Source organism: Ochlerotatus camptorhynchus, unplaced genomic scaffold (assembly GCF_037179485.1).
Source record: "Ochlerotatus camptorhynchus isolate MF236.1 unplaced genomic scaffold, CSIRO-AGI_Acam_v1.1 ptg000012l, whole genome shotgun sequence".
NCBI lineage: Eukaryota > Metazoa > Arthropoda > Insecta > Diptera > Culicidae > Ochlerotatus > Ochlerotatus camptorhynchus.
The window spans coordinates 3,319,630-3,331,922 of NW_027040504.1; the positions used below are offsets into that span (position 1 = coordinate 3,319,630).

Below are 12,293 nucleotides of genomic sequence, written 5' to 3' on the forward strand. Positions count from 1 at the left end.
ACGTCAACACATTCCTACCCATTCCTTTCTTGACCTGCGTTCAGGCGCGGCTGGCGCTGGTATTGCCTAATTCGAGATCACCAGTTTTTACACATTGAGGATGATTGCTAGTCCCAAGCATCGTCTATTGGTTTTCTGTGTAATTACAGCTGGTCTGACAATAACAAAGTAGCAACCGTAGGCGGTCAATCATGCGAATGCTCATGCTCATGCTCACACCAAGATATTTAATCTCCTGAACGCGATCAATAGTCTCATCATCAATTACAACAGAGACGTTCTCATTTAATTGATTCCGCGAAATTACCATAAATTTAGTTTTACTTGTATTCAATTTTAACTGCTTACACTTCAACCATCTACTTAAATACTGCAAATCTTCATTCAAGTGTGAGACGGCAACTTCTAAATCCTTAGCTGCAATGAATAACACAGTATCATCTGCAAAAAGATTAATGTCGCAAAATCTAAAAACACGTCGCAAGTCATTAATATACATAATAAATAACAGGGGCCCTAATACATTTCCCTGGGGCACTCCAAGGTTATTCCCCACGGGACTGGAAACAGAATCATTAAGAACAGTCCATTGACGTCTGTCAAACAAATACCTTTCAAACCATTTATATGCAGTACTCTTAATTCCAAACCGCTTGATTGTATTTAACAGTAAGGGCCTTGAAATTGTTTCAAAAGCGCGTTTCAGATCCAAAAAATCAGCAACAATCGTATCTTTACGCTCCAAGTTGTCTTTCCACTTTGCTAATACCAAATTCAACGCGGTTTCACAAGAATGACCTTCCCGATATCCCGATTGTTCTGGTATCAACAAAGAGTTGCTATTCAACTACTCCAACAGCTGGCCTTTAACAACAAGTTCTAAGATTTTCTCTAATGTGTGCAACATGTTGATGGGACGAAACTCTTTGGATTTAATCGTTCCAGCAACTTTTTGAATAAGGACCACTGAGGATTCCTTCGAAATTTGTGGCACATGTCCATTCTGCAATGATTTATTAATAAGGTCCAGAAAGATGTGGCCAATGACATGAAAGCAATCTTGAATAACTCTAGCATTAACATTATCTACTCCAGCCGATTTTCCTAATGATAAACAAATAACTCTAAGTTCATCTAATGTAATTGGGTGAAAAACTTCAAATCTACAACTACTATTAACTGGCTGTTTTATTTCGTCAGCTTCATCGCCCAATTCAATAGATTAAACTTGCTGCAATTACTTGTTCTGACTGTTCTAATGTGCCATTAAAAGTTATGGACCGCGGTTTGCAATTACGAGGTTTTAATAAAGATTTCAAAATTTTCCATAACTCTTTGCTGTTGTTTTGATGCTGATCAATCTTCCTTTGAACATATTCACAACGAGTTTTCTTTATCGATTGTGAATACTTATTACGTGCGATTGTGTACCTATTCCAATGATTGTCATTATTTGATCTACAAAACTTTTTGTACCATTTGTCCCTTTTCCGTTTCAGACGCAAAAGGTCCAAATTGTACCAGCTGCTCGAGTTCTTCAAAGAAACAAACTTTTGCTCAACTAGTTGATTGGTACACGTTTTCAAAGCGCTATTAAGAACAGCTGTAGATTCATCTATGTTACCGGCCGCGAATGGAAAATCCAGACTTCTCTCAACAAGATTCGAAACAGCTTGCTTCGAATATTTCCTCCAGCACTTCAATTTTACAAAATTATCGTTATCGTTAACATTAATCACTAAGGTCTCATGATCGGTTATTTTCAAATCAGTATCCGTAACTGAACAAATGGAATCAAAATTGAAATAAACGCGATCAATTAAAGTTCTAATGTGCCTGGAAATACGCGTATATTCATTTACCGTTTGCTTTAAATTAAAAAAAACTCAGCTTCAAATGATTCGAATTATGGTTATCATGCCAATTGATATTAAAATCATCAGCCAATATATTTAATTAACTAGAATCAAGGAATGTCTCAAGCCAGTTCTCTAAAACTTCAACAAAACGCTGGTCGCTAGAACTGGGAGAATGATACAAAACACCATAATTACCCATCTTCATGCCACGTACAACTGCAATGCCCAAGAACCAGTTGCCATCAATAACTTCGTTGGTACGAAGGTTGAATTGAACTGATTCTTTGACATACATGGCAACACCGCCAGTGTGTCTAGAGTGTGATAAACAAGCAGCAACAATATATCCCGGAATACTATATTGATCAAAAGCTTCAGTTTATACGATATGAGTTTCAGATAATAAAACCAAAAGAGGACGTTTTTCCTCAACAATCTGACGTAATGCATCATAGTTTGTTGACAACCCCGTAATATTCAAATACAGAAAATCGTATTGATTCACATCCCTGGAACGCCAGCGCCGGTGGTGTAGTGGTAAGCGTAACTACTTTCTAACACCCCGATGGGTCTGGGTTCAATCCTAGCCGAGGTTGGTGGGATTTTTCTGAGGCATAAAAATCTCTGGTCACGTCTTCCTTCGGAAGGAAAGTAAAGCCGTTGGTCCCGGCCCATGTGTGTTGTATGGGTGCGATATCCTACGCAGGTGTGGAAGCTGCCTTCCTGCACATTCGATTGCAGTCAATGGATGGCAATCGATGTCCGTCGGAGATTGGCACTAGATTGCGGAACAGAGACCGACGTTAAATAAAGGAAAAGAAGAAGACATCCCTGGAACTTGGCTGCTATTTATTGAAACGCAAGCTGCTTTTCTTCTGATCAAAAAGTCTTTTATAGAGCAAACATTCCGAGCTAAATGCGGCATGGTTGACGTCCAAGTTCATTTTTCGTTCTTTATTCATTTTCAAACAATTAATACATTTCAATACAGTTGACGAACACTCCGACGTTTTGTGTTGTTGGCTGCACCTAGAGCATCTATCACAATTTTTGCAATCCATGCTCTTGTGCCCAAATTCTCCACATTTGAAGCATCTCAACACATTAATCGCGGGAACTATCGAGCACCGATCAAACCCTACATTTACTTTTTTCGCACATAACAAACATTTATAAGTATCGACATCGACTTCAATTACACCACTAAACTTGTTATACGTGAAGCGTGGATTTTCAAACATGTTCACTTCCTCTACATCATTTATAGCGATGTCTTCATTTTGAATTTTTAAGTAGTTAATAAAGACATCGGAGGAAAACTGATCGCTCATGCCCACTATTTTTAATCTTGGCACCGAAGTGGGAACAACAGCACTATATTTTTCACCCAGATTGCTTTCAATACCATTTTTCACATCACTTACGTTTGCTCCTGTTGCACACTCAACAATAATGGAGCCATCTTTACCATTCCTAAAGTTACTGATTTTGTGTGTTTGGATCCAACAGAGTTTTCAAAAACTTACGAGTATCTTCGCTAGGTTGTTTGTACTCTTTCGGTTTAATCACAATGACTGGACGAGTCTTACGATTAACTGGTTTGTTACTTTTACTGTTACTGTTACTATTAGTTTTACTTTGACTAGCATGACTATATCTTTTTACAACTCGCATTTTCTTGAAAAACAACATCATCATCATGATCACTATTACAAATTACTAATTTACGTTTTTTGCGTCTGGTATTTTGGTCCGATTCTGACTGAATCGTCCTAGATGAACTGCACTGATCATTCTTTACAGCTAATTGGTTTTCCGCATCAATTTAAAAAAATGAACTTTTCATATTATCCAATTTCTCACAAATTAATGTTTTAATACCATTTACATTTATTCTAATGTCTGCCATCCCACTTTTAACTACGATGTCCACCTGAGCAGCAATGTGATCTCGCCAGTGATCGAGTCCGAGAGTTGAAAAACCTTATTCATCTCTTCCTCTGTCCTTTTGACGCACGAGATCAGATCATTCTGCTCGTCACAACTTTGATCTGATAGACAACTATCACACTTGAACAGAACATTTGCATTATCTGCTATAAGCCTCGCCGCAGTTTTAGTGAGTGCCGCACAAGCGAAATGGAACGTTCCATTGCACGGACATACACATGTAACTGGGAGCCCACTCATAGCAATAGACTAATTTAATGTTGTTATGATAATTAAAATTATCACCGATTGCATGCGAAAAGCGATTTTCCTAACACAGATTTCAAAGTTGAATTCCATCCGGTCTCACCAAACGATGTTATTCAATCACCGCGTGGTTAGTGGTGGTCTTCTCCAGTACACAACAAAATAAGGTTTATTATATAAGACCACGTAGTCCTACGTCACCATTGCGTACAACCCCATGGGGCTGTCCCTTGTAGTTTTTTCAGTTATGTTCAGCATTAGATTCTCTTGGAATTATTATTGATATCCCCTGGGAATTCTTCTTAGAATTATTTTTTTATTAATTGAATAATTGATTAACATATAAGAGATTTCCTAGCCCCTGAGTGATCATAAGAAGTAGTGTCAGAATTGTTTCCATATCATAATTAAGTTTGCAGTAAATAGATGAAGATGCTAATTTCAAATAACAGACTAAAGTGGTAGTTTTTATACGATAAATGAGAAGATGAAAGTATAGAGTTGATAGTTCCGTGGCAGTACGGCAGTGTGAAAATTGTATTTAGAGAGTAGAAAGCGAGCAAGGTAAAATTTTTAGGAAGGTACAAATCGGTTTGATCATCTCTCTTTACCAAACTTCCCCGTTGGAGAGGGATGGTGAGGGGTATACCACTTATTGAAGAAAGCAAACTTATTGGGCGGTAGCTAGAAGCTTCAGCTGGATTTTTATCCGGCTTCAAAATTGGAACAACTTTTGCATTTTTCCATTTATCAGGAAAGTATGCCAAATGGAAACATCTGTTAAATAATTTTACCAAGAAAGACAAGGTACTCTCTGGGAGTTTTTTTATGAGGATATAGAAAATTCCATCATCACCTGGAGCTTTCATATTTTGAAACTTTTTAGTTATAGACCTTACTTCGTCCAAATCAGTCCCCCAGGAATCATCAAAAATATTTTCCCGAGAGAAAATAGTCAGAAAATCCCGAGCAACCTGATTCTCAATAGGACTAGTAAGACCCAAACTGAAATTATGGGAACTCTCGAATTGCTTAGCAAGTTTCTGAGCTTTTTCCAAATTTGTGATCAAAATTTTACCACCTTCTTTAAGCGCTGGAATAGGCTTTTGAGGTTTTTTCAAAATTTTTGTGAGTTTCCAAAAGAGTTTGGAACTCGGGTCTAATTTAGAAATATTATTTTCAAAAGTTTTGTTCCTCAGGGCAGAGAATCGCTTTTTAATTTGTTTTTGCAAATCCCGCCAGATAACCTTCATGGCAGGATCGCGTGTTCTTTGATATTGTCTCCTACGGACATTTTTAAGACGGATCAAGAGCTGAAGATCGTCGTCTATTATAATTGAATCGAATTTAACCTCGCATTTTGGTACTGAGGCAGCTCTTGCTTCAACTATAGAAGTAGTCAGAGATTCAAGAGCATAATTAATTTCATCTTTGGTTTGCAAAGGAATGTTTGGATCGAAGTTATATTCCATAAATGTTCGATATTGCTCCCAGTCAGCTCTATGGTAATTGAAAGTAGAGCTGTTGGGATTAGAAATTATTTCTTGGGATATTTCAAAAGTTACTGGAAGGTGATCAGAACCGAAGTCAGCATGGGTAACCAGTTGGCTACAAAGTTGACATGAATCAGTTAAGACTAAATCAATAGTGGAGGGATTTCTTGCAGAAGAAAAGCATGTTGGGCTGTTTGGATATTGAATAGTGTAATAACCTGCAGAACAATCATCAAACAGAATATTACCATTGGAATTGCTTTGAGCATTGTTCCATGAGCGGTGTTTTGCATTAAAATCACCAATAATGAAGAATTTAGACCTATGACGGGTAAGTTTCTGGAGGTCACCCTTGAGAAAATTCTTTTTCTGGCCTACGCATTGGAATGGCAAATAGGCAGCTATAAACGTAAGTTGTCCAAATTTTGTTTCAACAGAAACTCCCAAAGTTTCAAAAACTTTGGTTTCAAATGAAGAAAGAATTTTATGTTTGATTCGTCTATGAATAATGATGGCAACACCACCACAGGGTCCATCAAGACGATCATTTCTATAAATCAAGTAATTTGCGTCCTTCTTAACCTTATGGTCAGGTTAAGGAACGTTTCAGTTATAACGGCAATATGCACGTTATGAACTCTCAAAAAGTTAAATAGCTCGTCTTCATTATCTTTAAGAGATCGAGCATTCCAATTTACAATATTTAATGCTTTAAAATCCATTACTGAATTTTAAAGTCATGACAATATTATTTGCAAATTTTACTCCAGTTTGAATAGCATCAAACATGGAGTTAGATTTAAGCATATCAGAAATCATGTCAATTAATGATTTCTGTAAAAATTCCATTTTAGGGGCAGTAATGCTTCCTAAGTCAAAATTGTCAAAATTTCCGTTAGAATTACTTTGGTTAGTATTTTGATTTCTACCCGCTGCAATAGCAGCATAGGTAGCTCCATAAACTCGCTGAACATTGTTAGCAGCGAGGGGAGTAGGTACAGATGAAACATTTGAAGCAGGGGTGATATTTGTACCTACGGGTACGAATGTAGAATTTGTTCCTCGCTGACCGTTGTTAACAGCAGAGGAATTTGTACCTGGTCGGAAACGTGGAGCGTTTCCTACCTGTCGGTTAGAACGAGATTGTAGGATCGCTTTGCGAGTCTTACATTCCCAAAAATTGGATTTGTGGTTTTCACCACAATTTGAACATTTAAATTTCTTAGGATCTTCCTTCACAGGATAGTCGTCCTTTGCGTGAGAGGAATCACCACAATTCATGCATTTAGCTGGCATGTAGCAATTTTTAGTTCCGTGACCCCATCCCTGGCACTTACGGCACTGAGTGAGGTTTTGGAAATTTCCTCCAGTCTTCCTGAAGTGTTCCCACTTCACTCGGACATGGAGCATACGGCTAGCTTTTTCTAAGGCCTTAAGGTTGTTTAGGTCACTAGACTTGAAGTGAACTAAATAAAAATTATTAGAAATCCCGTTGCGCGAATCGCCAGGACGGGATTTCATTTTCATTTTGATTACTTGGAGTGGCACAACTCCAAGTAATTTTGCCAGTTCATCTTTGATCTGATCCAGGGATTCACCACTGGGCAGTCCTTTCATGACAACCTTGAACACACGTTCAGTTTTGGTGTCGTAAGTAAAAAATGTGTGCTTCTTCTCAGTAAGATACTTGAGAAGACATTTAAATCCGTCCAAGGTTTCAGCCAATACACGGCATTCACCCCGACGTCCAATTTGTAGAGAAAACTTAACTTTCACGAAGTTCAAAAGTTCCATGCGAAGAGCATGGAAATCGGAAGTGGTTATCACAATAGGGGGAATCTTTTCCTTCTTGGCATTAAGCCGGGAAAGTTTACTAGAATTTTTCTTGGCTGATGGATCATTCTCATCATCCGTGAGCAAATCAAATTGATTACTCAAATTAATTTCTTCAGAAGGGGGGTCAAGAGTTTGCCCCTTTCTTTTGCGTTTAGGCGCCATGGCGGCAGTAAATTTTTATCCAAATCGACTTCCAAGCAGATTACTATAAGAATCTGAAGGATCGAAGAGGAATTTTTCAAATCGATATCCAAGAAGGATTACCTCGGGTAGGGTCCAAACAAGGATCGAAGAGGAATAAGAGGAGTTGAAAAAGGTAGAAAATTTTTACAGGTTCAGCACTGAAAAGTGCTGTTTAAATTTGTTGTAGCTTTAGGTAGTAGTAACACTTCCTTAAGCAAAAAGCAAATAGATCCGCATGGCAAGAGAGCACGCGCGGACTGTAAAAAAAAAAAACAAAAAAAAACAAAAAAAAAACTTTAAAAATGATCGTCCATAGATGGAAAACAACTACAACTACAACTTTGTCTCAGTCGTCATTTTGATTAGAAGGGTAATTTTTGTGCTACGATTTATTAAAAAAAATGCCGAATACACCATCTAAAAAAAAATCAAGATCCAAAATGATCCATTTTTAGCAAAAATGTTAATGATTGCCCATAACAAACAAATACGTAAAGTTTCATGCAAACCGTAAAAGTTCGAGTCTGATCGATTCGTCATTCGGCGAGCTGCTGCCATTTTGTAAAATGAACTATTTTCAAAAACATCTTGTCCCCCCCATCATTTCATGAAGTTGGCACTTCTACAAGTCTATAACTCCTATTCCTAACCGGTTTTCTCTGGAAAGGAATCTCCCTCACAAGAAATCCCTCTAGCCTTTTTTTCTTTTGATTTAAGATTCAATTTCTGTAAAAAAAATCTGTAAAACGGATAACTTTCAATCCTGCAAAATTCGCCGAAATAACCAACTCAAACGAAAAGCAAACAACGGACAAAACATCTCCCCTAGTGAATTTCCCTCACCGCACCCGATAATTGTCGACTGAAACATCAAGTCCTACTTATTACGCGTCTCTTTTCCCAAACTCTTCAAACACACAGCCGAAAGCGGAAAACGCAAAACTTCCCAAGCACTTCCTGTGGCTTTAATTTAATTTAAACAACTAAGACACGGACACGGCGCTGATGGTGTCAAATGCGAACGAAAATTGAGTTGAATTTGTTTTAATTCCATTCCACCACTACGGACCGCTCTGCCCGCGGCAAGCTCAAAAACATGCTTCGCATCCCCCCCCCCCCCTATGTCGACAAAAAATGGCAACATGTACAGTAAATAACCTGCAACAAAAACAAGAAGCCGCTGCTCACCGGCGACGACCCACCGACTGAGGTCCAATTTTCGGTATTTTGTACTTACAGTTAGCTTTTGCCGTTTGGCGGCATCCGGCTAATGTTGACGACGTCGGCCGAGTATGTGTCTTCCGCGAGCCGGAGCACCTTATATGAATATCCAACGACGACCTTTTTTCCGTTCGATACTGGGGATCTTCACGACTCTGTTTGGAACGGGCGCCACGCTTTTACGGTTTATTTTTCACTTTTTTTTCCCCTCACTGCCAAATCATTCCTATTTGTGCTTCTCGTTTCAACTCTCTACTGAAAGCTCTCACCACTCACTACACTTTGTATGCTTGTTGATTGTGTCGAATTTCTTGGCTTAAACTTCACTTTGTACAACTTTTCGCTCGCACTTTTTTTCACTAAACTTCAATTCATTATTAGGTTTTTTTATTTATTTTGGAAACCCGTTTCCGTAGAATAGCGCAACTTGTTTATCCGTGGTGGCCCCCGGAACGAAACCTGGAACGTAAACAGAGAGGAAAAAATGAGCATTGGTTGAGCAAAGGAGTGCAGCAGCAGACACCAAGCACGTTTGTGTGCATCATGAAGCGTCAAGAGCCCTGAAGGCAGGGAAAAAGTGTGCATGAATTGACGGCTCTAAAGTGGGTTACTTTTACTCTTCGCATTGTGCGTGCTTTCGAAGCGCGTTGTTGGGTGTTGTTGTTGTTCTCCCCTCGAGGCACTTGCGCTTGCCCAGCCAGGTGTGAATGGGAGCCTAAATATACTGGGGTGGAATCGCAAACTAGCAAACAGCTGCGACGCGTCGGAACTCAGCGCTTTGTTTGAACGAGGCTGGAATCCAGTGAGGCCAGATTTCTTTGAGGTCATTTCCGTCGATAAGTGGTACTCAACAATCTGATACTTTGGGGATATCGAAGAAGTTGCGTAAAGGTATGTTTCTTGCTGGTTTTTGATTTCAGAATCCCATATCCCGTTTGACACAACCTCAAAAAATGCGGAACATTTTCGGTTTCCGGCAACTACAATAATTTCAATAATGTTCCCGTCGAATGCTTCCACGTTCATCAAAATCCATTATTTATTCATGGAACTGAGGCACTTGTCCCATCTCATTGCTCAATTCCAGGTGATGAGAAAGCGGACTTGCTGGCTAAGGTGGGCGCTATTGGAAGGCGATATTTTTGAGCGACAAATCGCCTTCAACGAATTTTTCTCCATTGCTCGTCAGCAAGTCCTTATCAGTTGGCAACAAAAATGGAATGATGGTGAATTGGGAAGATGGTTACATTCTATTCTCCCACAGGTGTCGAACAAACCATGGTTCAAAGGGTTGGACATGAGCCGCGACTTTATACGCGTTACATCAAGGCTTATGTCCAATCACTGCTCGTTAGACTCGCACTTCTATCGAATTGGGCTCTCAGGCAGCAATTTATGTGCGTGTGGTTATCACGATATCGAGCATGTTGTTTGGTTGTGTATCTTACACCGTGTTGCCAGATCTGAGTTATCCACATCCCTCAGGGCCCGAGGAAAATAACCCGCGATACCCGTTAGAGATGTCTTGGCGAGCCGAGACCTCGACTATTTGAATTTAATTTATGTGTTTTTAAAACAGATAGATCTGAGGATTTGGTAGTTAGTGTCATCTTGTGTTCTCCCAAGTTGTTAGCTGCCCATCGATGTACCCCCATGTTTGTCTTTTTCATCAGAGTGTCGCTTAGTTCGAGATCAAGAGCACATTGCTCTCCAAACCTTGTGTTCACAATCCCTACCCTACCATCCATTTGTTACAATTTGTCACTCCTAACCGCGAGATAGCCGCGAGTTATCGGCCCCCGCTTTACTAACGTTAGTTTTAAGTAATTTTGTAATCTAACCAATGAATATTGGCTCCGCAAAGCTACAGCAAATGAGCCTGAAAAAATAAACGCTCTATATAAAAAAAAAAATTATTAAAAGTTGTACAACATGGATTGCTAGTCCCGAATATTTTACACAACCCATGTATTGGAATAATGTTTCACTCGATAGAACTGAAATCATATACATATGTAATATCGATTGAATTTTGTTTGAATTGGAGTCGGAGTCGGTATTTTGATTTCAAATGAGTCGAAGTAGGTCAATTTAAATCGGACTCCACAGCCCTGTTAGAATGTATCATGCAAATCTATGAAAATTATCAAACCAAGCAGATCTATAGGTCACGACCAACTGGTGCACAGTGGGACGATTCCATACAAAAACCGGTGATAAATTTTGTTTGAAATCATAACCAACAAACAAATATAGTCTACCCTCTAGAACTCGATATTGAAGGAACGATCGAGTTACATAATTATCAACCTGTAAAATCTGTTTTTCATCAATATGTTTAATGGTATTCTCGAAGTACTCCAATTAATGTAATCCATTTTATCCATATGAATTCGAAAAATGGTTCAAGCAACTACCAATTATCATGTTTTCAAAGGTTCACCATCAAAATGACATAATCCAGCTCTACATTACGGTGGTTCTGACATGTTAAATGTTGTTATTAAACAGTAAATATCGTTCTGAATCGGTCAGTCCGTATCGTGCTCTCTTGTCGTGTGAATCTATTTGCTTTTTGCTGAAGGAAGTGTTACTGCTACAACTTATTCCTCTTCGATTCTTGTTTGGACCCTACCCGAGGTATTCCTCCTTGGACATCGACTTGGAAAATTCTTGTTCGATGCTTCAAACTCTTATAGTAATCTACTTGGAAGTCGATATGGAGAAATGTTTTACTGCCGCCATGGCGCCTAAACGCAAAAGAAAAGGGCAAGCTCTTGATCCCCCTTGTGATGAAATTTATTTGAGCAATCAATTTGATATGCTCACGGATGATGAGAATGATCCATAATACAGGCAATATTCCATTAAACATTCCCGGCTTAATGCCAAGAAGGAAAAGGTTCCCCCTATTGTGATAACCCCACACATGCTCTTTGCAAGGAACTTTTTTAACTTCGTTAAATTCAAGTTTTCACTTCAAATTGGCCATCGGGGTGAATGCCGTGTATTAGCTGGAACCTTGGATGGATTCAAACGTCTTCTCAAGCATCTAACTGAGAAGCAGCACTTACGACAGCAAAGCTGAACATATGTTCAAGGTTGTCTTGAAAGGTCTGCCCAGTGGTGAAACCCTAGATCAGATCAAAGATGAATTTACAAATTGGTTGGTTGGTTAGTTGTCTTTATTAAGGAGATTTTCAGCCAGACGCTGGTTCATCTCCGGGAACCCCTGAAAGGGTTTCCCCAAATTACAGAATTGGAAAATTGGAAAAAAGTGTTCGGAGGGGGCACTTCTGAAAGATGGGAGAGGCTCCAGAAGGGAGTCCCTTTAATATGGAATACTTATGTGATACAGAGTGATATCTAAGGTACGGTTATTGTCTTTTGATGCTCATTTTACGTTGGTTTTACAAATTAACTTGGAGCTAAGCCAGTCCCAAGGGGTTGTTCACACTGCACCGTGTGTCAAAAATACAGATGGGCACACCTGGGCACTTTCATT

At 39.1% G+C, this 12,293-nt stretch overlaps 1 protein-coding gene across 2 annotated transcripts in view; it reads right to left on the bottom strand.

Annotated features, from left to right (window-relative positions):
- LOC135700728 (uncharacterized) overlaps positions 1–9,247 on the bottom strand; it is a 310,244-nt gene extending 300,997 nt beyond the window's left edge. For both annotated transcript variants that reach the window (XM_065221344.1, XM_065221353.1), the window contains exon 1: positions 8,805–9,247. The gene's annotated coding sequence lies outside the window, so the exon portion shown is untranslated. The remainder of the gene's footprint in view (positions 1–8,804) is intronic.
- Positions 9,248–12,293: the final 3,046 nt, after the last annotated feature.